Raw genomic sequence first — 26,072 nt, 5'->3', positions numbered from 1 at the left:
TAAACATGCATGTACAGATATCTCTTCAGGATTACTGATTTCAAGTCTTCTAGATATACACCCAGAAGTGAGATCACTGGATCATATGGTATTTCTATTTTTAACTTTTTGAGGAATTGCCATATGGTTTTCCATAATGGTTGTACCATTTTACATTCCCACCAACAGGGTATAAGGGTTCCTTTTTCTCCACATCCTCCCCAATATTTGTTACCTCTTACCTTTTTGATAAAAGCCATCCTATGGTGATATCAGGCCATAGGCTTTTTAACCCAGCATCTCTTGGAAAAACATCAATTCCCTGCTATTCTCAGTCAAAGAGGCGAATCCTGCTCCTGGTCGCCATGTACTGCAGAGCTTACCTGCCAGAGGGTTACATCCCCCTAAGGAATGGGCAGGTGACTCAGACAAGCCAAGAAAGGAATTCCTATATTTACAGTTTTGGCTATGTTGCTAGCTCTGAGAAAGATGCAAGCCTACAACTTCATCTTTGCTAAAATGAATGGAAAAACTGCTAGAATGTAGCCAAGACAGGTATTAGAGACAAGGGGAAAAAATGTGCCCTGATGACACTGAACATCTATAATCAACATGCTTGAAGACCGTTGCATCTCTGGCTTTTCTGGTATGGAAGCCAACAAATTCCTTCTATTTAAACTTTTATGTGCTGATTTCTACTACTTGCACCAAAATGACTCCTAAGTAATACAGAATTTGATATCTGGAAGTAGAGGATTACAAAGAACAGACCTTACAACATGATACTGACTGAGCTGAGGTGAGGTGGAGGGTTCCCCCATCTCAGGCTAGGAAAAGGGTAAAAGCTGTTATTTGATAGAAAAGCAGCCAGTTAAAAGGTACTTAGTGTATCTCGGAACTCAAATCACATGAATATCAAGGGTAGGGTGTTAGGGGAACGGAAAAAAAAAAAAGCATCTTAGAAGGCACTGGTTACTTCTTTCAGCCTTCAGTTAGATCACACAAGAAAAGGATGGCCTTCAGCCTAATCTGGCAGTTCTGGAAGAAGAAAGCCAAAGGGATTTAGTCCTTACAAAGGGTCATCCTTTCTGCCTGTGTCCGGCACTCAAAAATGTCCAATAGCAGATAGTCCTGTGTCTTCTGGGATGGCAGAGGTATAAATCTCTGCCTCATGCTGAAGTTAGCACGAGTGAGAAGCACATGGAAAAGAGATGGGGATTGTGGTGAGCCAGGAAGCTGGAGAACCACTTCCAAACACTTCCTGCCATATACTCCCTGACTAACATGGAGAGCAGTTACACTCCTCTATAAAAGCCATCCCCAGGAACCCTACCACCGAGGAGTAGGATTCACACAATGACAGCCCATTGCTTCCCTGTCTAAGGTCCAGATGATTTGGGAGAGGGGCAGAGCATAAAGGCAGATTGCCTGAGAGGAAGAATCCATGAGGGCTGGAACCCAACTGATGGGCATGAGTCTACAAGAATCAATCTATGGAGTATTCAGGAAATAAACAGACCCACAAGTCTGTCAGGAGAGACAGTGGCACTGCCAGAGAAAAGTCCAGGCTCACCAAACAGCCCTGAGAATGTCCACCTCACAAGGATAATTCCAGCCCCTAAACCTGCACCAATAGAAGGGAGGAACTAAAATATTACCGCTGTTAGAAGAAAAGCCTCCCCAATGTCTATCTGCCATATAGCTATGCAGGATAATGGAAAAGGGAGTTCCTCCCAGAAAGGAGAGAGAGACAAGCCAGATTCTTGAACAAAGAACTCCATCCACTGCCAGGTCAGGGAGTCCTTGCTCTCTTTGTCCTGCATGAGATGATTGCTATGAACCTGAGATAACTATTTAGGGGTTATCCTTCTCTCCCTTTTTCAAATGGAAGTTTTTCTTTTTTTTTTTTTTTTGCAGTAGGCGGGCCTCTCACTGTTGTGGCCTCTCCCGTTGCGGAGCACAGGCTCCAGACGCGCAGGCCCAGCGGCCATGGCTCACGGGCCTAGCCGCTCCGCGGCATGTGGGATCTTCCCAGACCGGGGCATGAACCCGTGTCCCCTGCATCGGCAGGCGGACTCTCAACTACTGCGCCACCAGGGAAGCCCTAAATAGAAGTTTTATTGCAGCAATAGTGTTTTTTCTCTGCCACTGCTAATTGGTAGTGTTAAATATATCATTTAGTCAAAGGACGCCAAGCCATGAAGAGCTATGTCTAGACCCAACCAAGAAAAATGCCATGACTTGGAGATTTTGGAACTGGATGAGTCTCAGAGTTGTCTTCTGCTAGAGTAGAAGAAGAGACAGTATTCCTTGTAGAGGTATATCTGCATTATATTAGCCAGGGTGATTTTGAGAATTTTAAAATGGGAAAGAAGATGTATATGGATGATGGGGAGACAAGGGATGGAAACATAATGGGGGGATATAGTTAACCCGTGTTTTGTTCAGCCCAGAATCTCTTTGGGAACCATCTCTTCCTCATTCTGAGTCCAAGTGGTTTGGATGGGGCCAATCGCACCTCCTGGCTCTAGGAATGGGCACATCCTGGTAGTCTGGCCAATTAAATACTCAATTTCTTCAACCATAGTGATTAAGTCCAGGGACAGTCACCTGACCTAAGCCAGGCCAATAAAAGCTCTCCTTGAGACTTTTGCTGGAACTGTTGAAAGACAGACTTTTTGATTTTTTCATTAGAAATGCCAGCTGCCAGTACACAATTGTTGCTAGTCATTTTTGCTACCTTGCACGGAATATCTGCTTGATAATGAAGTCAAAACCTAGTCTGGTAAAGCAGAGAGAGGAATGAGTCTTATTTTGAGCTCCTGGATCTAACCATACCTAAAGCTAGACAGATAGGTCTGGCTTTTCAAATTATTTGAACAATACATACCTTTTGTGCTTATATGATTCTGAGCTAAGCTTCAAGCAAAAGAATTGTAATGAACACAGCTAAATAAAATAATTAAAAAAATTTTTTTTCATTCTTTCAAAGAGAAATAATTGAACTGCTAACTAAAACAATATTTTTAAAAAAAAACTGATATATTTCTGGATTCTAGTATATATTTGTTTCCTTAACAAATCTAGCATTTCAGGAGAGAAACTGTTGATTAAGGAATCTGTGGGAGAAAAAAAATCACTGTAACCTGAGGTGGCATCAGAAGGTGACTAAGGTCACAAAAATTTGTATTAGAGAATAATACCCCTGGACAAAGTGATGAGAGCCAATCATTTATCCTACTTACATTCAGAAAAGTTTTGTGTCTGTTTGTAATAAAAGGCACTATGTAATAAAATCACTAAAGCAAGTTAAAAACAAAAAGATCCAAATTACAAAGTGGAGAAGGAGAAAGTTGTACTGAAAATCCTAGGTTGAATTTCTCCACTAGAATCAAGTGCAAGACTGCCTCTGAGCTTCTGAAAAGGCAAAGCAAAGTGAATATTAAAAAGTTCTGTAGCATGGTTACCTTAATTAAAGGAAATAGTTCATCAGAGAGAAATTATCTTATTTCTAGTGTTAAAGTCTAGAATAACTTATTACCTAGCTCTTCATACACTTGCACCAAATAATATAATCAAGTCTTTAACAGAAGCTTCATAAAAGATGCAGGACTGTTCTTCTATGGCTATTAAGGAAACAACTGACCCTTAATTAAAGCTCAGAGGCCCTTGTTAAATTACAAATCTATAAAGGCAATTCCGGAGGGAAGTAAAAAAAAAAAAGAAGTATACATGCTCTGTTCTTAGTCATGTGGCTTGATATTTAAGCAGATTTCATCAAGTATTATAGTGAAAGGGAGGTGACAGTGGCATGTCCCTTAAGACCACCCCCTCCAACAATCATCAGTTGGTTCATAAAAGCTTATAATAAAGGTTATACAGCAAGCCACTAGGAACTAAATACTGAAATCAATCATAAGAAATTATAAGAAATCATAAGAAATTAAGTGCCTAAAGCAGATTGCTGACTAAAAGGATATCTACATGCATCAAAAGTTTTACAATGAAAATCAAAGCCTTACTTGCATTTCTTCCAAAATGGGTTGTAAGAAGTACTCCAAGAACATATAACAAAGAGCTTTCAAAAAGTCTTAGATAGGAATTAGAGTCTTTAGAACAAAGATGTTTTCTATTCTACTTTCTTCACTCTACACCCATAGCTGCAGTTAGGTTCTTGTAAACTCAATCTAGACTTTTGCATTACCTTTCTCTCCCTGTTTCCTACTTGTGAATTTACTTCAATTCCTCTTCTTCATTAATTACTTTGACCATGTTGATCAATTCCTTATAGGACCTACTGTGATTTTTAAATGCTTTAAAATGAAGACTGCATGTTACACTGGCAAATCTCTCTACAGATTTTCTAATTTTTAAAAATCTTTCTGCTTTTTCCCTTTCTTTCTTGTCTCCTTTTTTTTGTTGTTGTTGTTCTGTTTTTCACATTCCACCATCCTTGCTAATGCCTCCCATTCTTCCTGGAATATAATCTGCTTCCCAGCTAGCCAGAGTCCTTTGGGCTATATGATATGGGATATTTATTATCCCATTGCCCATATTTCCACAGAGGGCAGGGAACTCCCACTCACCCCTTTGGAGGGATTAGGACTGGAGGAACACTTTGGTCCCTCCTTTCCTCCCTCACTTAATCCTCCCCCCAGTTAATCCTCCCCTCTGGAGAAGAAGTGACTCGAGGTTGGTAAACAACAGCCCTGGGTCTGTTTTTGTACAGCCCACATATATTTACACATTTTAAATGGTTGGGAAGAAAAGAGAAGAAGAATATTTCATGCCACATAACATGTATATGAAATACAACATTGTGTCTCCTCCAAATGTATCTGTTGAAGTCCTAACCCCCAGTACTTCAAAATGTGGCCTTAATCTGCTTATGTGCAGATATAATTGGTTAATGTTGGTTATATTGGAGTTGAGTGGGCCCTCTAATCCAATATAACTGGTGTCCTTATAAAAAGGGGAAATTTGGACAGAGATATGTACACAGGGAGAACATCAGGTGAAGATGAAGGTGGAGATCAGGGTGATGCTTCTATAAATTAAGGAATGCCAAAGATTGTCAGCAAACCACCAGAAGCTAGAATCAAGGCATGGAGCAGATTCCCTCACAGCCTTCAAAATGAACCCACCCTCCCTACACCTTGATCTCAGACTTCCAGCCTCCAGAACTGTAAATATATTTCTGCTGTTTACGCCACACATTCTGTAGGTACTTTGCCACAGCAGTCCTAGCAAATGAATACAACAGCCATACTCATTTATCTACATGTTGTCTATGGCTGCCTCTCTGCAACAACAGCTGAGCTGAGGAGGCCTCAAAACCTAAAACAGTCACCTTCTGGTCCATTATAGTACAAGTTTGCTGATTCCAGATTCATCTAATTGGTGAGGTAGGGGAAAGGGTCACTAGGCATATACAGCCCATTCTCCTTGTTTCTCTCCTTTGAGAACTGTCTGGTGATCCTTCCTCAGCCCTTCTCTCTTCTACAGAGGAGGCCTGGAAATGTCCAGCTGATCTGCCTGGGACCAGTGAGTGAGTTCTATTCAGGATAAAAGGAAGAGGAAAATAGGAAGGCGATTTCGGGTCCAAGACATGGTCTCCAATCTAGATTTATCAGTGATAACATTTTTATTGTAATCTCTTTCTGACACCTGTATATATTTCTCAGTTGGTTTTACATCTGGAGGAGAGAGTTATGTGAATCATTGGCCCCCACCAAACCTCAACTTCTTCCCCCTCATAGCAAGAGTGTTGGAAATCTCATTTCCTTCTTGAAGTCTCTCCAAAAAGGAAGTGAGCACTGATTTATTTTTTAACCTGTCCATACCCTCTCTGAATATGCAATTCTCATGACTCATTTTTTTTTTTTTTTTTTTGTGGTACGCGGGCCTCTCACTGTTGTGGCCTCTCCCATTGTGGAGCACAGGCTCCGGACACGCAGGTTCAGCGGCCATTGCTCACGGGCCTAGCTGCTCCGCAGCACGTGGGATCTTCCCAGATCACGGCACGAACCCGTGTCCCCTGCATCGGCAGGCAGACTCTCAACCACTGTGCCACCAGGGAAGCCCTCACGACTCATTCTTAAACTCTAGACCACATAAAATCACTTGCAGTAATGCTCACACAAAGTTTAGATGATTTTTTCATGCTATGACCCTATGTATTTATGCGAGTATCTGCATGCCCTTTTACAGAATAGATCTAAATTATTATATCCTTCCCCAGATTATGAGCTCCTGAGCAGGTTTCTGTTTGACTTGGTTAAACAGAAGGTCTGGTTTGATTAATAACCAACACAATGCTCTGCTAATTAATGTGGTTTCCCTCATTAATAAAAAAGACCCTATTGATCCCTTGCCAACAATATTATTATGAGGTTCATAAGGAAGAGAAGATGGAAAAGATGCTGCTGATAAATAACAGCTATGTAGCTTGAAAATTTTAATCACTAATAAAAAATATCTAGAAATATGTCTGAGAAAGAAAAATCAGTCTCTAATCTGTCATCCATACCTTATTAATTTACTCAACCCATTGATATTTGTGGGAAATACTTATTACACACAAATTCTCTCTGATATCCTATGGAGGGAGGCGATGAAAAATAATAAGCTAAAATGAATAGCTGGTTAAAGAGCTTGACATTCAGGCAGGAAAAATCTGGTTTTGATCCAATAGATGTTCACAAAGAGTAGCTGAGAAAATGGAGTGTTTGGGGAAAATCATTCTAGCAGTTGTGAATATAGAGATCACAGCTAGATAATGTAAACTATGGACTTGTCTGGCCAGTGGGAAGGAAGGGCAGGGTAGGCCCCGCAGAGTCTGTTGGCTGGAGGCATCTAAGGGTATTCAGGGCAGGACAGCTGCGTTTAAACTCAGTGGGGCATTGTTAACAGCGTGGGGCTTGCTACCTGGATGTTTCTCTGGCACCTATGAACCTCTCAGGGAGAGGGGAATACAACACAAATGAAGTGAAAGAAAGTTTTCCGAAAGACTCTCTTGAGGGCAGTGTTTAACAGCATTTGTAACAATGGAAGCTGGGGGTGGGAGTGGGGCAAAGGTCACTTCCCCACTCAGGGGGTGACCTTTCTGCTGGAGCTCTGAGCTGCACTGGGGAACAGCCTAAGGCTGGACCAGACAAGTGAGAGAGCATGATGCTTGGGCAGCCTCAGTATCTTTGGAAAGTTTCAGCTGCTCCATGATATGGGCAGTGATAGATGACATCATGGATTCCAAACTGGATCATAAAATAATAAAAATGGTACCTGCCACCATGTAGCCAAAAAATCCAAGTCCCAAACATGTGTGAGCTTTTACCCCCACACACCCCCAACATTCCTAGGGGAAAAAAGACCCTAAGACTGGTTGGCAGAAATTGTAGAGTTGTAGTTTTGGAGTTACAATAAATGGGAGCTTCAAAGTGAGTGTGTGGTATGAGTAGTTACAATGAGTGTGTTGCTTCCAGGTTGCAAGGCCTGGAAAACACAACTTACAGAGCGGAGGAGGTGATGTGGGACTGGAGTGCTGGTTGTATTAAATATCAGCTGTGTGACATTGGTCAAGTCATTCAAATACTTTGGGCTTCAGATCCCGCATCAAAAACGTGGAATCTTTCAAATGTCTTGACAAGGTTGTGGTGAAGCTCAAATGGAATCACGTGTGAGCAAACCCTATCCTTTATTTAAAGTGCTATAATTATCATTACAGGGAGTATTGCAGAAGAGGCTATTTGTAAAAGGTTCTGAGTGCACTGATTTCCAGCTGTCACCTGATATAAAATGCATTTGTGTCTTCCAAAGCCATTTTCCAAGAAAATAATTTTTCTCACTTACACAATTGTCTCAGCAAAACCTAGAGCCACTTGAAATGACTGCTTTTAGGAGTGTCCGTGTATGTCTGTGTACCCAAAGGGGACATGACTGGGAAAATGCAGCTGTAGCTGGCACAGGAGAAATGAAGGGCAGAAAAGCCTTTGGGGCAGTAGAAAGTGGGGATCATAAAAACCTTGGCCTTATTTTAACATTTCTCAGAGTACAGGAGAGTCAGTATGTGATCGTGTTGGTAGTGGTGGTTCTACTGAGAAATCTTAACTTTAAATTGCCTGCCAATCTCTATTTTGTGTGTCCAAGAAGAGCAATTTATTACTTTTATGAAGCCACCAAAAGCCCATATTGAGGGGGAGAAAAACTAACTATTGAGCAGTATATGCTCTCACACTAAATATATAATGAGAGTAATGGGCAGAAGGTTCTAAAGATGGGCAATATCTGTTTTGATAAAACAAATCTAAGATTGCCCCCAACAGAAAGACAGCCCTCCCTCACCTCCACTAACTTTCTGTTACCCACCTAGGGGAGCAAGTTTCCGAGATTTAATGATGTGCTGGGATGATGGATTTTCCCGGTTAGTTGTCCCTGACAGCTCACCTCCACAGAACAGCCCTTTCTTTAGCCAATAACAGTAACCCATGTATGTATATGAGTTTCACAATCAACAAAGCACTTCATATAGAGAAAACTTACTTTATTGCAGAAAGGCGATTTGGGGGCTCACTTAAACTCAGGGACGTGATTATGCATATTATCTTTAGGACACTGCGTCCCCTTTATCTCTAGGTTCACTTGTTCACGGGGTTTTTAGAGTCATGGCCTTTGGAATTCACCTTTACTTCCACACTTGTTCCAGGGGCAGAGCTGTTTTTCTCACTTTCCTTAAGAAAACCAAGATCATCTTTGAATGAACTGCACATTCATCCTGCAATTCAAGGTAAACCCTGATCCCATTATATCGACTGAAGTCTAACTCAGTGAATTCTACCGTAGTCACATAAACCTTCCTTAAACAGTCTGTTTTTTGAGGATAACTGTCCAAAGTTAGGTAATTCTCTTAACTTTCTCTCATTATTTTGTTAATACTCTCTCTGACTTATATGCCCTAACTTTATTTACTTATTTGTAACAATTTATAAATAAATAAATAAATAAGTAGATAGATAGATAAGTGATTTAGATCACCATCATGTCTTTCCTTCTGGCTTGTTACTTAGAGCTGCTCTGTTCACCAGCCACATGCGGCTATTGAACACTTGGAGTGTGGCTGGTCCAAATGGAGATAACGTTGTCAGTGTAGAAGGCACAGCACATTTAGAGGACTTAGAACCCAAAAAAGAAATATCTCAGTGATAATTTTTGTGCATTGGTTACATATCAAAATGACATTTTAATATACTGGTTTCAATAAAATATATTATTAAAATTAATTTCACTTGGTCTTTTCACTTTTTTTTTAAGGGGCTACAAAGTTTAAAGTTATATACGTGGCTCACATTATACTTCTATGGGCAGCGCTGACCTAGACCTTTTAACTTTGCATTCTAGGTCTTTATCCTACTTCCCCTCCTCCTCCCTCATGCTTAATTCAAGCCCAAATCTCCTGGCCTATTTTCTTTTTCTATGGCATTAACATCCCCACTGAACTAACAATTCTGTTCGATTACATCTGTCCTAGCCAAAGATGAGTGTCTCAGCCCACAGGTGGTGGGGGATAGATTTAAGTACTCACTACCACTCACAGCAAGTATGCTGGCCCTAAAGTTATTCCATTAGAAAAAAAAAAAAATTCCCTTATTACCAAAATAATGTCTGGAGACTTAATACAAAGTAGGCAGAACAATGGCAGAATATTCAGAGATATCCCTACTGGTCTTGGAAAGCAGAACTGACTTCCTGGAAAATTACATCCAGTAAGACAGTTCCACATGGAGTGAAACAAATTTAGTCCTGATATTCAAGGGAGTGCATAAAGATTCCTCTGAGAATGTGGAGTTAATAAAAATGGATGGTGAAACCGGTTGTGTTTTTCTTGAAGGGAGTTCATAGGCAGTATCAATCCAGCCCAAGGGAACAATGGGGCTGAATATTTTCCAAGTGCTTGACATAAAGAGCAAAACTTATTTTCTCCATTGTGGTCTGCCACTATTTTTACAATTCTGATATTTTTACAGACAAATCAATCCACACACAGACATGTTTATAATAAACCATTGTTATACCCTGACGTTTTCAAACTTACAATGACCAGAATATAGGAAGAGCCACCTGCCCTGTCTTCATGTCCTCTTTACCTGCCACTTCCTCCCAGCCATGCTTTCCTTCTCCAGCCTCAAGTTCTGCCTGGGACCCGTTAAAAAAACACTTAAGGCTTTAAGAGAATCAGTTAAAAAGCTGTGGGAAAGCAGGACCCATTCAGGGGGCTGGTCTCCAGAGTTCTGCCCCTCTCACACACCTCTGAGACAGTTTCCTGTGCATTGCTTGATTTGTTTTTATCTCACCGTTGCCAACTTTAAAAAATGCACAACGTGAGAATTGTGAGTTAAGTTTTATTTGGGGCAAAATGAGGACTATAGCCCGGGAGACAGCATTTCAGATAACTCTGAGAAACTGCTCCAAAGAGGTGGGGGGATGCTCAGGATATATGTGATTTTGGTGAAGGGGGAGTACGTGCAGTCAAGCACATATTTTTTGCAGAAGGTTTCTGCTAGTCTCGTGAAGGTTACAGCTAGTCACAAGGAGCAGACGTCACCATGAAGGATTTTAGTGCTTTTCTAGATATGACGAGATACAAGAATTGGGCTCATAAAATCGGCTCCTGAAAATATCTAACTATCTGAAGACCTGTTCTGCCAGTTTTTCCCAGAGCACAGAGTGCCTCATTCCTGATCTCCACCTGAACTTTCAGGGGGTGTTGAAAGTCAGCAGCTGCAGCAGCACATGATTTAATCCTTGTAGAGGTAGATGGCAAGTGCCAATGGCAAGAGCCAGTTTGCAGTTGGCACTGTGTTACACAGCCAGAATTACCGCCCCCCACAGATTTATTTGGGTCAAGAGACCTAAATGGGAAGGAAACCCAGAAAAGAGGGGATATATGTATACGAATAGCTGATTCACTTTGCTGTACAGTAGAAACTAACACAACATTGTAAAGCAACTCTACTCCAATAAAAATTAATTAAAAAAATAAACTTTTAAAAATGCAAATATTTCTGAGAGTGTTAAAGGGCTTTCAGAATTTTACACGTCGGTGTGAATTATTCAGTCAAACTGCCTCTCTGCTCCCCTTCCCCAACAAGTGATCAGCAGCCTACTCACTGCTTGTCTTCCTCAGTGATAAGGACAGGAATCTAATTTCAAAATAAACAAATAGAAAACTGCCTACATGGGCTCCTCCTTAAATCTGCCAAGATATTAAGATTTTAGCAGTTAAAAGAGCCACGTCAAGTCTTTTGAGACATGTTATGGCCAATTCACAGTGTTCTTTCTTGCAGTGGAACTGCATCTTGAATTTCCTCCAGTAAAATATTGTGAAAACTAGGAAGCGTGAGGAAACTTCATTTTTGCTTCATGAAAGTAGGAGGCGGTATGGGACACCAATTTATGGTCCTATGGCTTTAACTGGGGGGATGGAAATTTCATCTTTGGTTATGCAACTATTTGGGGACGGTGGGGAAGAGAGACAACACAGGTCAGGAGCGATGGCATAGTTCACTAACTCACCACCCATTCACTCTCCCGGAACAGTTGTGTAATTACTAAAGAACATGTACCTCAGGACACTGACATTTCTGACCAGAAATTCACAGTCACTTCTGCACTCTGTAAATCTTAATGGAGACTTTCCTGGATGTTTAAAGTCTTTAGGACCCTTATGTGTTGTTTATGGACCAAATCCATTTAGATCACCTAAACAATGGCCATCCCGATAGGGGCTGTCTTCCACTGGTCACTTAAGGTCATAACACATGCCCCACTCAAAAAGCCACAGAAAACATATCCTTGATGATTAAAATGTTCTTAATCCCTGTTCCAAGTTCATAACACAGGAGATCAACAGTGGAGAAAACTTGAAAATTTAAGAAAGCTTTATTTTTTCCAATCTTCTTATAGGAGATGATGCATTAGTAACACTTCTAAGTGCTACACCCAGGCAACCCAACGCTAGAACAGCAACCCTCACAAGGTTCTACACAGAGTAGGCACTCAATAATATTTGCCGACTGACTTGTTCGATGTTCTATTAAAATCACTGTGAAATGTATATCCTGTTTTACTTATAAATGTATTTTCTCTAAATACCGTCTTACCATAGATATCAGCTCATTTTCAGGTGCCATCTGGTGTGTAACTCTGGCACAGGTGTATGTGCTACACAGGTCTGCAGAGTGGAGGATTTACTACCACAGCTGATGCTGCTATCCATTCAAGCCATAGAGGAAGTGTGTGTAATCAGTAACGGCTATAAAATGAACCAAAACAAAAGCCTTGAATTTTTCAGATACATCGTTTTAAAATGCTTTTCAGTAATTTAGAGGAGAAATATATTTGGTTGGTAGCTGGGGTGATCTCATGGGCAGATACAACTAGTCAGGGCTTCAAGAATGCAGTGGCTACATGTGGCTTGTGACTGCATATTTTCAACCCCACGACTGGGCTGTGTTCCTGAAACAGATGTCATTTTACACAGATGTGGCTCTGTATGTATAAGCTCCAGTAAATACTCTAAATCTGCAGGGGACAAAAGGAAGGACCTAGACATTCTAGAATAGTTAGTCATAGTTAATCATGAAACAGTATAAATACTAGTGTCTTATTCTCTAGGATATTACCTTTTTAAGAACAATAATGAGCAGTCTCTACATCTGCTGGACCACTACTTACATACAGATAGTCCCTGGGAATTACTACCTCAGCCTAGTGGCCAAAGTAACTCTGCTTCCCCCACAGCCGCTGCTATGAGGATATGTTTCACATGTCCTCCTCATTCCTTTGACCATGCAAAAATCCTTTGAACTTTCTCCCACTGTGGGACCCAAGCAAGGATCCATCGGGTTGTTATGCTAGAAATGATGGCAGAGGGGAAGGAAGGAGAGGCTGGATATCTCCTGCAGCATCATCACCTGAGGCTTCTCCTCTCTCCCATTTCCACTGCTACCTCTCCTCCAGCTAAGTTACAGGATCATGTCAAATCTCTAGCCCCTGTTCCATCCCAACTCTTACAAAGCCTCCAGCTATTTCTTAACTCTTCCTTAGCTTCTTTAGTTAGCTTCCAGGAAATTCACTGACTACGGGTGGCCTCCAAAGTATAGATAACATCACCTGTCTTATCTCCCTCTAACACTCCTCTGGGAAAAATAAAAGGTATTCATAGGAGGCTTTTATGTGGAGCCCCTTTGCTCGTTATTTCATAACTTCCAATGAAAACCCTTGGAAAACTTGCAGAGCAAAGAATTGTCCTTGCTGGAACTACTTTCCTTATTTCTCACTAGTCAAGGGCTGAAAGACATAATAGTTGAAAACAAAGAAGGTGGCAGTGGAAAGGGCAGCATGATGCCCAAACCCTAGTCCTCTCAGGGGAAAAAAAAAGGGGTGACCAGAAGTCTGATCTGGGTGGAAAATTTTCTCTAGAAATTTCTCCTAGATAGAAAGTCTTCACCCGTGACAACTCTTCAATTCTTAACATCCTGGAACCCATAACTTTTTGTGGTGTGAATGTGTGTACATCTACCTTTCTAGTGCTAAAACTTTGCCAAAACATTAGTCCAAATGTGTCTGAGTAGCAACTCCTACTCAGTAGAAAAGAGACCCTATTGAAATAACTAGAAGATACTACACACTGAACATTTAATGAGTACCTATAATTTTCAGTTTCTGTGCTAAGCACTTAGGTTACTGAGATAAATGACACAGTCTGGACTTCAAATTGCTTCAAAGTTGGTGCAAGGAAAAACAAAGAAATATATAAATAATATTAATGTGACAATTGTTAGAAGAACAGAGCCCTTCCTATAGACTGAGTCTTGAGAACCTAGTAAATTGAATCAATGTGAAGAAGATAGAAAGGGAATTCTAGGTTAAAGGAGCGAAAGATGCAAGTATGAAGAGTGTGAGAAGAATTCAAAAGTAGTTTGATATGGCTGGAATATTGAGTGAAAGATGGAGGAGACAAAAGAGGAGAGGCTGGAGAGGCTGTCATGGCTAAATTCTGAATGGCTTTGTCTTACATGCACAGAAATTTGATTTTCTAGCCAAAAAAAAAAAAAAAAATTGAAGACATTGAAGGATTTTCCCATAGAACAGAGACATGATCAGACTTAACTTTTTAAAGGGTCACTCTGTTTGAATTTTGGATAATGGATGAGGGGTATTTGATACTAAAGACCAATTAATAGGCTGCATTTCAGGTGAGAGATGGACCACCCAGAGCATTGGCATTAGGGATGAAAAGGAGATGAGTTAACACCTCATTAGAAATGCAGACTAGAGAGGACACAGTGACAATGAATGTGAGTTTAAGAGAGAAGAACAAAAATAGGGTGACTCCAGGTTTCTGGCCTGAATGATGAATTCACTGAAAGTGTCTTTCACTAAGACAGGAGAAGACTGTAAAGTTCAAGACTGAGTCTGAGGTGCATTGGAACATGCAGTTCAAGATGCCAAGACAGCCAGCCAGGCACAAGGGTCTGGGCTCAGGAGGAAGATGAGGATGCAGATACAGGTTATGGAGAATATATCTGACGGAGCTGGCTAGTCCACACCTCACCCCACACCTACTTCCCTGCCCAGAATATAACTCTCCGCATCACCCCGTCCGGTGCCTTCCACCCACCCGCGAGTCTGGGAATTGAGCGTAAATCAGAAGCTGCTCATGAGTCACTGGCTTCAGAATGGGTTTTACCTGCCTTCTGAAATTGAGAACAGAGAAGCCAGAAGAGCCCCAGATTTTCAACTGGTGGCTGTTTGTCTTTGCTTTCTTTTAAATACCCTTCTTCGCCTTGGCAACCTGGCTGTCTGAATTTATAGTTTGGACTTTCTGTTTGTGTCAACCTAACCTGGACCATTCCCTTAGCCAGGTCACAGTCAGCACTAGCCCATATGATATTTTCATAAAATTTAGGAAAAAATGTCCTCTTTGGTTGGCATTCACTGTCTCAAGTACTCACAAATTGGTGAGCAGAAGATATCTTTGTGACCCTGTGCAGGGCATACCATCTGTATGTGCAGCCTGACTTCAGACCAAGATATTTGGCTCTTTGGTGAGGATGTTTATGCCCAGTTTAAGTCCTGAGCTGTTCGTGTGTCTCACTTATACTGGCAGCTACCATGAAGAGCTTTCTTCACTTCACCCCTAGGCAAATGACATCTGAGATGAGTAGACAGAAATAGTCCCATGACGGCAGAAGGCTATATTCCAAACTTTGGAAATGTTCTACTAAAAGCATATAGAAGTATTGACAAGCAATAAAGGGTTAGACACCTTGATCCTCCATCCTCTACACAGCACTAGCCCCATGGGAAACCTGCCTAGGGCTGGCGGAGGCCTTGCTCTCAGTATTTGGCAGCCAGGGCTACATTCAGAAATGAGCACACATTCCTCAGACATGTTCCACAGGGCAGTGAATTCTGCACATCTTTATGAGTGAAACTGGGTTTTACAGCCTAGCCTGAGAAAATATGAAAATGACAGTAAGTCAGATGAATGAATGTACATCAGGCTGACATAAATCTGTGTGGAAGGATTTGTCTCCTATCTTGGAAGAAATCTAGCTAATGGCAAACTTCCTCTATTATGGGACCTCTGAGTTCATGACATATTCAGAGGAAATAGAAGTGAGTTGGCTCTTTAGAAAGTATTCCCTAGAAAAGGAAAACAGCAGGGAAAGCTTTCAGAAACCATTGTTCATCTACTGAAAGATTCACACATAGAACAGCAAAAAAAGTTCTTCTGCCAAACTGACCCCTGCTTGCATGCTGCCTGTTCATATATGACTCGGAAGGAATGCCCATGGCACATATTGGTGGTAAAAACATAAAACAGAAAAAAGATTCTCAGAGGCAATATAAATCCCAGTATTAATATCTGAGGCTATGTATTCCTCTGCTCCACACCCTATGTCAGTGACAACTGGCTGAGCACTCAGATTATAATACTGTTCTGAATGGACCAAAATATTAAATAGTCCCAAATTTCTTACTTAATAGTTTATAAAGTTATCCTGTCCTTATCTTAAATGAGCTAATGGAAATTAATTGCCTGCTCTGGGATAATAAGGGCTTACTGTAAAAACAAAGTAACCAGAATAAAAATAAAAAGAAACTTTAGAAAATCAGCTAAGGGTGATGGCGGCGGAGACGGTGGCAGCAGCAGGAGCAGGGGCTGCAGGCGGTCGGGGCTCCGGGCCTGGGCCTGGCTCGTGAGCCCACGGCAGGGAGGAGGGGGAGGGGGAGGAGGAGGGGGAGGGAGAGGAGGGGGAGGAGGGGGGAGGAGGGGGAGGAGGGGGAGGAGGGGGAGGAGGGGGAGGAGGGGGAGGAGGGGGAGGAGGGGAGGAGGGGGAGGAGGGGAGGAGGGGGAGGAGGGGAGGAGGGGAGGAGGGGGAGGAGGGGGAGGAGGGGAGGAGGGGGAGGAGGGGGAGGAGGGGAGGAGGGGGAGGAGGGGAGGAGGGGGAGGAGGGGAGGAGGGGGAGGAGGGGAGGAGGGGAGGGGAGGGGGAGGGGAGGGGGAGGGGAGGGGAGGGGAGGGGGAGGGGAGGGGAGGGGAGGGGGAGGGGGAGGAGGAGGAGGGACTGGTCGTGGGTGACCTGGGGAACGGCGTCATTGAGGACCCGGAGCTGGAAGCGATCAACGCTTGAGTCAGGGAGATGGAGGAAGAAGCTGAGAAGCTAAAGGAGCTACAGAACGAGGTAGAGAAGCAGATGAATATGAGTCCACCTCCAGGCAGTGCTGGCCCAGTGATCATGTCCACTGAGGAGAAGCTGGAGGCTGATGCCCGTTCCATCTATGTTGACAATGTGGACTATGGTGCAACAGCAGAAGAGCTGGAAGCACACTTTCATGGCTGTGGTTCAGTCAACCGTGTTACTATACTATGTGACAAGTTTAGTGGTCATCCCAAAGGGTTTGCATATATAGAGTTCTCAGACAAAGAGTCAGTGAGGACTTCCTTGGCCTTAGATGAGTCCCTATTTAGAGGAAGACAAATCAAGGTGATCCCAAAACGAATGAACAGACCAGGCATCAGCACAAAAGACCGGGGTTTCCCGTGAGCCCGATACCGTGCCCGGACCACCAACTACAACAGTTCCCGCTCTCGATTCTACAGTGGTTTTAACAGCAGGCCCCAGGGTCCTGTCTACAGGGGCTGGGCTAGAGCGACATCATGGTATTCCCCTTACTAAAAAAGTGTGTATTAGGAGGAGAGAGAGGAAAAGAAGAGGAAAGAAGGGAAAAAAAAAAAGAATTAAAAAAAAGGAAAACAGGGCTTCCCTGGTGGCACAGTGGTTGAGAGTCCGCCTGCCGATGCTGGGGACACGGGTTTGTGCCCCGGTCCAGGAAGAGCCCACATGCCGCGGAGCGGCTGGGCCCATGAGCCATGGCGGCTGAGCCTGCGCGTCCAGAGCCTGTGCTCTGCAACAGGAGAGGCCACAGCAGTGAGAGGCCCGCGTACCGCAAAAAAAAAAAAAAATTACATTCCCTTAAGAGGCAATAGCCAATGGATTATAGTATCACATTAAAGATGATGTCTTTCTCCTTTTTAACTTTCATTGTTAATCTTAAATAAAGAAAATCAATAGATTTGTAATAAACGCTTTCTTCTTGGGCTGAGAAACACTCTAAGAAGAAAGCCTTGAGTAAAAGTTTGATGTTATCCATCAGTCGTTCTTCACCAAAAAGAAACAAAATGTGGATCACAGTAAAGATAATTAAGATGTGCTGTATTTTTTCTTTTTTTAATTAAAAATAATTGTCTTTTAAAAAGTACACTTTATATTTTCAAGCAGTTTTAGGTTCACAGGAAAACTGAGTCGGAAGTACAGAGATTTCCCATATACTCACTGACAGACCCCACACATGTACACAGTTTCCCTTACCAGAGTGGTACATTTATTATAACTGATGAACCTACACTGACACATCATAATTACCTAAAGTCCACAGTTTACCTTAGGGTTCACTCTTGCTGTAAATTTCATGGGTTTTGACAAATGTATAATGACATGTATCCACCATTATAGTATCATATAGAATAGTTTCACTGCCCTAAAATTCCTCTGTGCTTCACCTATTCACCCTCCCTCCTCCCTAACTCCTGGCAACCACTGATCTTTTTACAGTCTCCATAGTTGTGCCCATTCCAGAATGTCATGTAGTTGAAACTATACAGTATGAAGCCTTTTTGGATTGGCTTCTTTCACTTAGTAGTATGCATTTTTTCCAAAGGCATTACAAAATTCCCAAGGCAATGAATGATATGGCATAATGATAGAGCATGAAGACTCAGACTCAAGTATTGGTTTTGCCCCTTTGGTCAAGTTACTTAAATTTCCTGGGCCTTGGTTTGCTCATCTGTAAAATAAGGATACCACTAATACCAATCCCACTAACTTTATGATGTTGTTGTGAAAATCAGATTTCTTTTTAAAAAATGGAGGTAATAATGCCTATGTTGTAGGGTTGTCGTATGGATTAAATAGGCAATGTGTGTGAAGAGCTTAGCGCTGTGCCTGGAACATATTACATATTTAATAATGGTAGCTGACAATTTTCAATTTAATGTGTGCTGAATATTTTCTATTTGACCCTCTAAAACTCCTCTCTGCTCTTTTCCATCTTCCTTTGTGGGGCACAATTGCTAAAGAACACATGAAGTGAGTGCCCTTCCCTCCTGATTTCCTGATGAGCTCAGCTAATAAAAAAAATGGATAGAAGCTGGGAGGGAGAGAGATGGGTGTTTTCTCCCCCTGCCTATTCTTTGTCAATCTGGAGTCTGGCTGTGGCTGTAATCCTCTTCAAAGGCCAAAGATCCTCCTGGGCAACAGTTGTTGGTTTCCCTTAAAGCTGCCCAGACTTTTGTTAAGTAATCTCTTAAATGATCTCTTTTGAGGTAATTTAGAAAGTTTCTGTTGTTTCCTGTCATAATATTTTCCCTTTCATATTTACTTGCAAAATTATTACTCTTTTATATTGTAAAGCAGCCAGGGAATCATAAAATCAAAAACCGTAAGTAACTCTATAAAATCTTGCACATTATTACTAATATCCCTCTATATCCAACACTGGTCAGAATTTATGAAGATGTATCAATACTTTTGGATTCAAATAAAAAATGTGAAAAAAAATTAGAAATTTGGAAAAAAGTTATAAATATTAAAAGTTGTAAAATATCTATAAGAAAGGCTGGTCAATTTTTCCTCATTAAAAATATACCAAACACAACAACAACAAAATTCCTGGGCATTATTTAGCTTGGTAGAGCAAAGACAATTATTTAAACAAAGTGTATTTAATGTTTATGACTGATGTTTTACAGTTGTATTCCCCAAGAAGGAATCAGCCTCTTTTCTGGAACCCTGATCACTGAGAGGCATACTGTCCTAATAGACAAGACTTTTATAATAATAGTTCAAGGAGATCTTCAACTGCAGCAGGAATTTTCACTAATAATTAAGAAATTAATTGAAGCACGTATGATCTACTGCTATGACTCTACTTATCACAGTGGACTATCAATTTTATCTTAAAATCACAGAATGCATTTTTTCCAGTTTTATAAATATTAACTATATATGTTTTTCATTACAAATCATGTTATAATAAAAAACAGGTCAACCTTAATGTTTAACTTAAAACACAAAAAGTAATAGAGAACATGCAAATATGGTACTCTCTTCACTGTATGAGTGGGGCATGGCCCTCCACCCAGAATATTCTGTAAGAAAACTACTTACCTTAGTTTTTGGTCGAGCTACAGTTGACATTAGGTTTGGCACACCATTAAGATTCTGAATGTTTCCAGTTTTATTTCTACAAATTCCTTCCTTCTGATGATTTTTCTAAAAGATTACTCTTCAGGTTTATAGAATTCTGTAGAAAAAAATTTTAAACAAGTTTTTTCATGTACAAAGAATTATTCTCAGGCAATAATTCAAGTGAATTACTCAATAAAAATACATTTTTCAAAAACCTGAATGGTTTCGAAAGTTAACATAAAATGTGAGAATATTCCTAAATAGCAATAATGTTTCCAAAGACATTTATACTTAGGCTCAGTAAGATCAGTCCTAGTAAAGCCTGTGAACTTGTAAATATAAATTTACAAACTAAAAGTAATTTTATACTACCAAGGTAAAATATAGTACTATACTGGCATATTTTAAAACTTTTTAAAAAGCAAATCCAAAGGTATCTAAAAACTTGAAGTAAGAGGTGGCTCATTCAAAGCCACAGTATTCTTTTAAGCTTTAAGATCTCAATTTATATATTTTGTAATAGTAGGGAACAAATTATAAAATTTTATTTCTGAAGATTAGCTGTAGAAGTGAAATGAGTAAAGATGTTAGCATAAAGAGAATCCTAAACTTTTCAAATACAGTAAAAGTTCTTCTTCCAAAATGTTAAATTCTTATTGAAGTCATTGTTTTCACAAATTCTTCCCATCATTTGGAAATCTGCCACGTCCCTCTATGTGCAAGTTCCTTATGTAAGTTACCTAGAAGCCTATGCTGCAGTGTTCTGTCCTGGTTTATTCCTTCTGAAAAAAGGACCAAGGTTTTCAGAAGGAAAGGTTGGAAATGTGAATTTTTCATTTAACTAAAAATTTAGTCATTGCTCATCAGGTTGTTCTTTGGGGTGGGAAATAAAACATCTACAATATACAGCCTTACGTGTAAATCTAGCACTGCCAAGTACTAGCTATACTTGGACTTAATTTCCTCAAATCTAAATTTAATCACCTATAAAACAATACCTTCTGACTTCTACTGAACACTTCTTTGTGCTGGGCATATTTGGCCAACGGAATGTGAGTACAAAGGAACATGTCAAGTCTGAGCAGAAACTTCATATGCTCTGCTTGGAAATCATAGTTTTCTTACTCTTGATGCTTACAGAAATTCCACTATAGGGAAAAGAAATAAATATGATGATGAGAATACTGATGATATGGTGTGATAACAGGCACTACGTTAATGAGTTTTACATATTTACATTTTGGGGAGAAACTCCTGACTTGATCTTCTGAACAGCAATTTACTAATTCAAAAATGTCTGAGAAGGGTTTGAAGGACCTAGAAGAGTGTGTACATATTCTGCCCTTGAAAAAAGATCATGAAGGATCTAACAGGGTCTTGGCTTAATTCAAATGCACAGTGATTTTAAAAGGTATGAAAGTTATTAAGCTGGAGAAACAACAGTGGCAAATTAGACTATGTTGGACAGGCAGTCAGTAGTGCTGGCAATACAATGAGTGGGCCAGTGAGTTGACCAATGAGTACTATACTCTTCTGACTACTGCTAACGTCCATTTCTGCTGGCTGGTGTAGACAGTTTGACAGGTGCCTAGAAGAACACCCACTGTGGGTTCATTTGTAAAATGAGGATGATGCTGGCACCTATTTCAATAGGATGCTGCCTACTACATGAAAGCCCCTTCAGTACTACTGTAGCTGCTATTGTAACACAGCCTCTTTTTCTTTGGGAAGTTACAGACTGTATCTTATTTAGGAAAAACTAACATTTGATGACAGAATGTTAAGCACAACATCCTGTGTATGATACTTTCACATGTATTCCCTCATTTTTTTCTTCTCAGTAACTGTGAGGGGGGTCCTGTTGGTTGAATTTTATAAAAGAATTCCTAAAGAGAACAAGTTGCTTGACTAGGATCACACAGCAAATGAGAATGCTAAGATCTCTTGATTCTTCTCAGTAACTTCTCTCTTCCCCCATATTTCTCTTTGTATCCTGGCCCAGCCCCACTTCCCCAACCTCTCCAGTCTAAATCTCAGCAACGGTCTGTTCCATCATAGCCTTTGTTCAGCTGGTTAACAGGCTTGGGCTCCTTTTAGCCTTACTGAAGACAAACACCTATGGAGGCAAGGAAATGGGGCTGAAACTGCAGGAAGGAATTGACCACTACAACCCAGCAGTTTTGTAGAGCTCCTGTGGCCCAGGTATAGCCACTTACAGCACTTAGTGAACATATGCTAAGGCATTTTATAATTTTGATGCTGTTATAATACAAATAATATCCTTTCATAAAAGTACATTTTCTATATTCTGTTACTTGCATATAGTAATTCAATTGATTTTTTTGCTTAATTGATGTTGTTTCCATAAATATTTGTAAGCTTTCTGATTAACTTTATATATTTTGGGGGGGCTGTCTTTGTACTCTTACATCAGTGACTAATGGTAAATTTGTTTCTTTACCATTCCTCATTCTTTTCTATTATTTTCCTTATAAGTAGGCTTGGCCTCCAGTCAGAGGTGGTAGTATCCTGATTTTATTTCTGATTTTAAGGAGAATGCTTCCAGTGTTTCTCCATTTAACTGCAATGCTGACTGTACTGGGTTTTGTTTTTTCTTAATCAGGCAGTTCCATTCTTTGATCAAAGTTTTTTATATGAAAGGATGTTGAATTTTACTGAAAGCATTTTCTCCATCTATTAAGATGATCAAATTTTTCTTCTTTAATCTCTTAATTTATAAACTACATTAATTAATCTTATGCTAAACCAACCATGCATTTCTGTATTATATTATCAATGTACCCTTCTAGTCTTTAAGATTATTTATGATAATGACGATTGGAATTTGTCAAATGCCCTTTAAATAACTAGACTTATCAATGAACTATAGTAATAGATTCATAATTATTAAACTATCATTATATTCTTGAGATCAACTGTGCTTGGCTGTGGGAAGCAGTTCCTTTAACACTTATTGATTTGGTGTTTTCTTTGGTCTTTTTGTACCCATTTTCATTTTTTGTCCTCTTAAGTTTTTATGTCAAGAAGACATTAGTTTCATAAAATAAATATGGAAATTATGCCTCTTTATAAATAAGATGTAGAAATTTTATATTGCATCCATTCTTTGAAAATCTCTAAGAACCCATAGGCAAAACTCTTTGACACTTAGAGGGAGGAACTTTTTTGATAACTTTAAAAATTTCTCCTATTGGTTTATAGTCCATTTTTGTAAGTTACTCCTGAGTGAATTCTGACAATGTATGTTCTATTACACTATTACATGAAGTTTTTCAAATTTATTAGCAGACCTATGTAGACTCTTGCACTTTGAAAATCATATTGTATCTGATATTATAGCCCTCTTGTTCCTGTTCTATTTATATTGTCTAGTGGAAAGAGCCTAACCAAGGATTTAGGTTAGACAGACTCAAGGTAGATAAGCCAACTCACTTGTTAGATCTCAGCTTAATCACCACTGCCTCTGGGAAGCCTTTCATCACTCCTGGTAGATGTTTCTGTGAATTCCTATATTTCCTCTAGCAAAACATTTCTCTCACATTATTATTGTAGTTTGTTTAATGAGCAGCTTCTATGTTAAACTGTAAGCTCTAAGAGGGTAAAGAGGAGGTCTGTTTAATTTCCCACCAAGCACCTAGCACAGAGTGAGTATTCAATAAATCTATGTTGAATTAACAATTACTTTCTTCCATGTCCTTCTCTGCTTGTCTCTTTCATAAGATCATAGTTATAATGGACTTTTATAGCTACCATACCAAGAGGGCAGAAGAATGATTAAAAATGCCAGCTCTGGAGCTAGAGTACTGGGTTCAAAGCCAGGCTGTGCCACTCACTAGCTGTGTGACTATGAACAAAGTATTTCACTTCTTTGTATTTCAGTTGCCTCACCTTTAAAACCAGAAATAAATAATGTTTTGTACTCACTAGATTGCAGGGAGTTTATATGTGTGAAACACTTAAAAGTGTGTCTGGTACATAGCAAGTTGTGAATTAATGTTAGCTATTGTTATGTTAGTACATGACAGGTAAATGAATGGATAAAATAATAAATCTGTAAAAATAGAGAAAATACAATACTTGCTCCACCTCTGGCCTTCTCTGAGGATCAAGTGATGTGAGTTTTAAATAATGACAAGCATTTGAGGTGTTTTATTAAAATCATTACAAATGGGAAGCCCCAGAGGCCACAGGAAGAGAACTGTTTTATTCTTTGGAAAAAAGTGACAAGGGCAGAGAAATACTTAATTAGGTTTTGTTCCTTATTGGAATTTTTCTGTAATATTTTAGCCTCGACTACAATAAAACTACATTATTTTAACTACACAACTTTAAAAGTTTAATTTAATATTTTTGTAACTACAAAATAACTGAACAAGAATTTTTCCTGAGACTTGATAGTTCTTTGGGAAATAATCTCTGACTTTTCAAATATCCTTTTTTCTGGGTCTTTATCCATTACTTACTTTTTATAGTTCACATTTTATTTAAACAATGTCTCTTCATTTGTTTTTCTTACGTTGACAAGAAAATTTTTAAATGCTATCCTTGTAGTTATTCTCAAAGTTTGCTATGTATAGGTATTAGCCCTAGAACACTGAACTTCACTGATATAATAATCATTGAATATTTTCTGCTACATACAACCAAGCCATGACATAGGATGGCAAGAAACCAGATAATAAAATTCTCTTCCTAATCTTTGTTCGAATTTCATATAAAGAGAGCTTAGGAAAAAATTCCTAAAATAAGATATTTATGCTTATGCAAATACGGCAAAAATGAGGTGGGTCATTGTTGCTGATTGTCCAAACCTGGAGAGACAAAGAGCAAATTCTTTTACCCATTCTGCTCTTTTTAAAATAGAAGAACAAAAATACAGAAATACATAAAGATAATCCTATTATTTAAACAATTCCAGGGACATTTCTAAAACTTAACACACACTATTCAAATTTTTACATAATATTTTAAAGTATAACATGCCATTCTTTAACTTCCTCATTTGCGAAGAAGTATCTCACTAGTTAACTGACTTAGAAATTGAAGATAATTACATTTGATTTTTTGGAGGAAAGCACAATGTTTATAAAGAAACATCCATTTTTAAAAACACTTAAAATACCGGCTATTAATATCTAATTGCAACAACAGGTATAAATGATGTAACATCAATTTTGATCCCAAATATAAAGGGTCAAAGCCATACATAGACTGAAAGTTGCCCTTGCCATTTATTTTTCAAGTAGTATATTTGTTCTGTATCTCAAAAAAGAAGCTTGTGTAATTAACTGTCAAGGAGCACTAAAAACACAAAGAAGAAATTTAAGCACACATGAAAATTTTCCCAAGCTGAGTAAAGTCATTTGTACTGAATTTATTTTTGACAGTGTTTCTAATCTGTTCCTCCCATAACTGAGACTAATTAACTTATCCTGCTAAAACACCAAGAAAGACATATTTGATTCCAGATCTATCTGAAAAATGAGAGACCTTCATTTTCATATTCCTATAGCTAGACACAAGAGTCCCCTTCTCCATCACTCCTATAGCTAGACACAAGAGTCCCCTTCTCCATCACATTAATGATTACTACCATTTATTTAGTGCTGTGTAGTGAAAGCAGGCTGCTGACTAAATTCAGGTCCTGATTTCCATGCTTACTGTCATGTGACCTGAGCAAGTTACTTAAAGTCTCCATGTCTCTGCTGTCTCATTGGACTAAAATGGGAATAATAAGATCTACTCATAGAGTTTTATTTATTACGTCCCATTTGATTTTTTGGCCCATATTTTACCCAGGATATTGTCACCGCTTCAGGATGCCAGTTCTAACTGCATTATATTCTCTATGAGAGCTATGACTATACCCTTTCTGATGAGTTAATTACTACAAAAGGTTACCAAAGACCCAACACGAACAGACTAAGAAAGTTAGTGCCATACTAATTGAAGAACCCAAATGTCTCTTCTAAATCCTGTGATGTGATCCATTAAAGATAGATAAAGTGATGGAATAAAACATGAGATGTGTGAACACAGAATACTCACAATTATGTATAGTTCTACTTAACATAGTGACATATAAGACAAACGTTTGTAGTCTCGTGTTTTTTTTTTTTTTTTTCACCTGTACATAGTTGATTAGGTAACTGCATCTTTTCCCTGTACCCAATGGCTTCCTTAGGCAAAGTATCTTTGGAGTTAATCAATTTCCTGTCTCTTCTCATTCATTCATTCATTCATATGCCAAGCACTGCCT

General features: G+C 39.6%; 1 long non-coding RNA gene and 1 pseudogene across 1 annotated transcript in view; one reads left to right on the top strand and one right to left on the bottom strand.

Annotated features, from left to right (window-relative positions):
• LOC125961991 (uncharacterized) overlaps positions 1 to 19,910 on the bottom strand; it is a 69,887-nt gene extending 49,977 nt beyond the window's left edge. The window contains exon 1 of the long non-coding RNA XR_007473244.1: positions 19,772 to 19,910. This is a non-coding gene — a long non-coding RNA (uncharacterized LOC125961991). The remainder of the gene's footprint in view (positions 1 to 19,771) is intronic.
• LOC101276800 (polyadenylate-binding protein 2-like) lies at positions 16,654 to 17,238 on the top strand (annotated as a pseudogene).
• Positions 19,911 to 26,072: the final 6,162 nt, after the last annotated feature.

This window comes from Orcinus orca, chromosome 18 (assembly GCF_937001465.1).
Source record: "Orcinus orca chromosome 18, mOrcOrc1.1, whole genome shotgun sequence".
In the NCBI taxonomy this organism is placed as follows: domain Eukaryota; kingdom Metazoa; phylum Chordata; class Mammalia; order Artiodactyla; family Delphinidae; genus Orcinus; species Orcinus orca.
The sequence above is the reverse complement of the archived record's forward strand: the minus strand, read 5'-3'. Positions and strand labels throughout refer to the sequence as shown.